Here is a 6101-nt window from a genome sequence, read left to right on the forward strand (position 1 = left end):
GAAATACCTTTATATATATGTTACATTTTTAATTGTTGAATGTTTTTATATGTTAAATTTATATGTTATTTTTTTTTTGTAAGGAACAAAAAAGCCGGCTTTGGCGGATAAGCCTAAGTCCACAGACATGTCAACTACCTCGTCGAGACAACAACTTGATGAGGTATTTAATTAACTTCTCCATTTTTATGAAAACCTCCCTTTAATTTTTTTTTGTTTATGTATTTCTAAAAAGCATGAAATTTTTTGTATGTAGGGAACAGAAAAGCCGGCTAAGGCGGATAAGCCTAAGTCCCCGGACATGCCAACTACCTCGCCCAGACAACAATATGATGAGGTATTTAATTAACTTCTCCATTTTTTAAAAAACCTCGCTCCCTTTATTTATATTTTGTCTGTATTTATAAAAAGCATGGTAATTTTGTGTAGGGGACAAAAAAGACTGATAAGCCTAAGTCCCCAGTCATACCTGCTACTACTACCTCATCATTGAAAGAGCAAGTTGACGAGGTATTTAATTAAGTACGCTTTTATTTTTATTACTCCAACTAGGATATGTTACATTTGGATTTTTTATTATTTTAATTATCTACAAGTGTAGGCTGGTGGTAGTAGCACAAAATCAAAGAATCATTATTTCCCCGACCTGAAAGAAGTTAGGAGTTTAAACTCCACACAATATACTGGGAAGGATTACATGCAAAAAGTAAGAACGACGTCTATGAGGAAACTGCATGAGGAGGCTTGTCGTCGCATAGCAACCGAGCAATTGATAATTATTCCGCTCGAGGAGGATATTCTAGGGGTTGAGAGCGAAGCACTTATGTCATGGGATATGCTAGCCATTTGTCCGCCTAGACCAGATTGATGTCCAACACCTATTTGTTTGGATGAAGTAAGTTTCTTAATAAATAATTTCATATTCTAATATTCTGACTACTAGATAGTGTTTTAAATACCGGAATTAATACCGTAATAATGTAGGATATTGAAATTGAGAGTGATCCCCGAGAAGAAGATTCCAGTTGATCAATACGGATTCCTGTGCCCCTATATTTTATCTTTATTTATTACGGAATTCCCGTTCGAAGATCGGGTAGATTATATTGCTCAAAGAATTGGCGACAACCAAGAAGTCGGGTTTTTGCCGCTTATAATGAAAAAGGGTAATAAACAAATTAATATTACGTTTCCCCCTACAATCGCATTTTCATAACTAATATATGTACTTGTTAATAATGATGATGTCTCTTGATGTAGGACTCATTGGGTGCTAGCAGCCATCATGCCGACAAAGAAGAAAGTTTTCTGGTTGGACTCTTTACATAATCAACCAAGCGAGACTTTTAAGCGCTTGATTAATAAGTAAGTTTATAATACTGATTTATTTATAATAGCAAAAAGCTCATTTTTGCCCCTAAAAAAATGAGTGTCTGCCTCCTTTTGTTTTTTTTAAAATAAGGGCCTTTGAGAAGAGAAGAGCTAACGAGCAGGATCAACCCACGAAAGATTCTGATGATGGCCCTAATTTTATTACGATAATAAGGGTACGTGCTCAAATACAATACATTAAGTGCAAAAATCTGTGTTTAATACTAATACAATACCTAAAGTTCAAGATTCTGATGTGAGCCTTCTCTCGTCTGTTTGTTTTTATGTAATAATAGGCCCTTCGCCAGCCAGATAGCATACAATGTGGATACTACGTTTGTCGGTTCATGTTGGAGATTATTAGGCGAAGATATATCCTTATTCCAGAAAAGGTTAGTAATTTAATAATGTGTTTATTACTTTTTTTAAATTAGAGCTAATGTTGTCTTGCTTGCTTTGCTATATATACTATGATGTTGCTATGCGGAATTGATGTTGTTACAATAATGTCTTGTCTTTGATTTTTCCGCAAAGATGTAATCAACCCGTCACCGAGATTCAACAAAGACTCAAGTGTAGATATAGACGAGGTAAGGGACATGTTGGGCAAATACGTCTTAGAAAATAGAAATGCATGATACTCGAGTTTAGATCACTTATTAGTAAAAATTTTGTTGAAAGGGAATGATTAGTTTATGTAAATTCAACTCCTTGTAAGTATATATATATATATATATATATATATATATATATATATATATATATATATATATATATGTTGATGTTGTGGTTGAATTGAATCTATATGATATATGTTATATATATATATATATGTATATATATATATATATATATATATATATTTATATATATGTATATATATATATATATATATATATATATATATGTATATATATATATATATATATATATATATATGTATATATATATATATGATGTTGATTTTGGTTGAATTGAATCTATGAAACAAATTTAATTTTTCAAAACATTAGGAGTTTTTGAATGGCATGAAACAAATTTAATTTTTCAAAACATTAGGAGTTACTAATAAAAACGGTTACTAAAAAAAACTTGTTGTGAAGACCTTTCACAACGGTTAATAAAAAACACCGTTGTGAATACCTTTCACAAATACCGCATATAATATTCAACAACAGGTTTTAAACGAAGAACCGTTGTTAAAAGTCTTCACAATTTTGGAGGGAAAGTTACAACAACGGGTTTTAAACTAAGAACCGTTGTTACTAACAATTTCAACAACGGGTATGTAGCATAAACCCGTTGTTAAAAGACTTCACAATTTTGGAGGGAAAGTTACAACAACGGTTATACATATGACAACCGTTGTTATATTATTCCCTCCAAATTTTTGAAACACTTTCCACAACGGCGTACACCCAACAACAACGGCTTTTAACCGTGGTGAATACTTTCGACAACAGTTTCATTAAATAACAAAACCGTTGTAAATACCTTCTACAACGGCCGCTTTAACAACGTCCGCTTTTTGTTTTTACAACGGTTTTTACCCGTTGTTATAGCCTGTATCTGTAGTAGTGTCAATAAGGCTTCCCTTTGCTTTATTCAACAAAATTTGGGTTTTGGCCCAATTTCCTGCCCAAATTCTTCAAAATTCAACGACGGCAATTAAAACCGTCATTTCAAAAATAATAGTGAAATCAAAATTCACTATTTCCTCAAATTTCAAACAAACGGCGATCAAAACCGCCATTTTCCCTTCAAAAATAGTGAAAAATTCAAAATTCAAAATTTTTTCAAATTTCAAACGATGGAAATTAAAACCGTCAAATTTCAAAATAATAGTGAAAATTCAGATTCACTATTTTCCCTTCAAATTTCAACGACGGCAATTAAAACCGTCATTTTCAAAATAATAGTGGAAATCTAAATTCACTATTTCCTTCACATGTCAACGACGGCACATAAACCGTCACTTCAAACATAATAGTGAAGATTCCAAATTCACTATTTCATTCACATGTCAACGACGGTACATAAACCGTCACTTCAAAAATAATAGTGAAGATTCCAAATTCACTATTTCTATCACATGTCAACGGCGGCACATAAACCGTCATTTCAGTCGTAATAGCGAAATTTAAAATTTGCTATTTCCTTCAAAAAATTCAAACAAACGAGTAGTGAAAGTTCAGAATTCGCTATTCCTTCAAATGTCAACAGGGGGCTTCCTCGCGGAACCCGCTTATTTCAGAAACGTTGATAGTGAAATTCAAAATTCACTATTTTCACAGCGGCATCATGAGTCCGCTACTTTCAAAACAAGCCCATCAGACGCGGCTATTCTCACGATCAATTAACCAACCCCCTCATGGCTGGCGAGCCTTACTACGCGTCGCGGCTGGCGAGCCCTCCTCATATATGCACATGGCTGGCGAGCAGTACAACTCGTCGTGGCTGGCGAGCCCTCCTCATGTACGCCCCATGGCTGGCGAGCCTTACAACGCGTCGCGGCTGGCGAGCCCTCCTCATATACGCCACATGGCTGGCAAGCCTTACTACGCGCCGCGGCTGGCGAGCCCTCCTCATGTACGCCCCATGGCTGGCGAGCCTTGATACGCATCGCGGCTGGCGAGCCCTCCTCATGTACGCACCATGGCTGGCGAGCCTTATAACGCATCGCGGATGGCGAGCCCTCCTCACATACGCACCATAGCTGGCGAGCCTTTATCCGCAAACATGGAAGGATGTATCCGAAGATGCCTCAGGTATGACTCCTTCTTGTGGCTGGCGAGCCTTTGTAAGTAGTCTAACGGACTTTAAACGACCCGCACAGATAGTCGACAGCCTCTAAACTGTTTCCGACGACAGGTCCTTGGCTCGTACCCTCGAGTCGCCTTGGCGTCGCCCTTCCCGACGGCAGGTCCTTGGCCCGAATCCTTTCGAGCCGCCTCGACGTCGCTTGGGTCTCCAAGTTGTAATCTTCGATTGACCTGGGGGCTCTACTTTGACTTTTGCCCTGTCCAAGCCTCGGTCAAAGTGGGGGCTCAGAGATACCAGTATCTGCGAGACTCCAACAAACACCCGATGATTATCGGACTACAACATGTTTTGGAATCGTGGCGTTTGATCGACAACAGTATAACTTTACGTCGGAAAACTTAAAACGATTTCGAAAATAAAACATTTCAAAACTTTTCAAAAGTACCTGGAGTATTTAATGCACGACGACGGGGTCGCAATGATACTAACTAGAGTCAAAACCGACACCGGACCAAAAACCGACTCAAAAATTCAAATCCCGACTCCAACAACGAGTCAAACCGAGTCAACCACAAAAAACAAACCATTTCGAACCTTCTATACTAAGATTTCCCGGATTCATGAATGGTCAAGTACCAAACATGTGACTAAAAATCCTAGGATAGAACAAATCATGATTGCACTTGTGTGAAAGTGACAGGACAACTCGAAGACCCGCGAAGTGGCTCGCGCCTCTTTGAGCAGCCCAGGTGGCCACGTCGCTCAAAACTCACACAACCACTCATTTTCCTATAAATACCCCTCAAATGCCCACATTTGAGAACTCACGCGAGTGTTCGCCCCCTCTTTTCTCCCTTAAAATTCTCGACTCGACTTCTTAAGTCACAATCCGACGCGTATTTATGACCTACCGATCGTAAATACAAGCCTTACACATTATTTGGTACCGTCATCGTGAATTAAATCACTTGACCGACCACTTCGACCACTACACCGTCACTAATCTTAATAAAACACTCTTTTTACTTACCAAAACGGTTTTAAACCGAGTCTTTTCCGACCAAACGAGTTGTTACACTTACGTCGGTTTCTCGCCATAACCAAACATGTAAGCATGAGGGTGTAAAAATCCTTCTTTTATCATGTCTTCATTTGTTTCATGACTATAACATGCTAAAACATGCATAACATGATCCAAAACAAGGGATAAATGAGCCAAAACCGAGTTTTGGACTGAGGCAGAAGCCCCTTATTGTGCACAAAGGCTCGCGCCTCAATGGGGTGCCCAGGTCAGAACTCAACCGTGTTTGTTCTCGTCTTTCCCCTTTAATCCATTTTCATATTTGTAATCGGTTTTTACCATTTCAAATATTTTCAAACCTTTTTTTCATTTTATTTCATTTGTTTTAACCAAAAAACATTTTTCACCCTTGGTTCCTCATACCATGACGGTTAAATCCGTGTTTCAGTGATAATATTTGGTTAATAACATTCAAAAGGTATTTTAAAGCCTTTTATTACATTTTGGGAGGTATTTTAAAGCCCTTCATCATTTCTTTACATTTTCAAAACAAGCATATTAGCCACCAACACAAAGTCATCCTTGGTTCTACATACCATGCCGGATTTTAACCAGGGTACGATGATGAGTATCGACTGATTACATTCAAATGAACTTAAAACAATTATTTCATAATTATTTTCAAAACTATTCATGTCAAGCTTGTCAAGTCGAACTCGACACCGAATATCATCAAAATAATGATGATTATTCGAGTCTCGTTCCTCAAATCAACAAATGCGGTCTAAACGACCCTTTCAAACCAAATCGGGTCAAATACCCATTGTTCAATACGTTTTATAAACGTTATTCAAAAGATCAGAATACGGCATACAACTGTTGGTTGACCCGCGCCTAAACAGTCCCTTTCTTTCTTATTTCTAAAACCAGGAAAGACCCCCTTGCA

Source organism: Silene latifolia, chromosome 9 (genome assembly GCF_048544455.1).
Source record: "Silene latifolia isolate original U9 population chromosome 9, ASM4854445v1, whole genome shotgun sequence".
Classification (NCBI taxonomy): Eukaryota; Viridiplantae; Streptophyta; class Magnoliopsida; order Caryophyllales; family Caryophyllaceae; genus Silene; species Silene latifolia.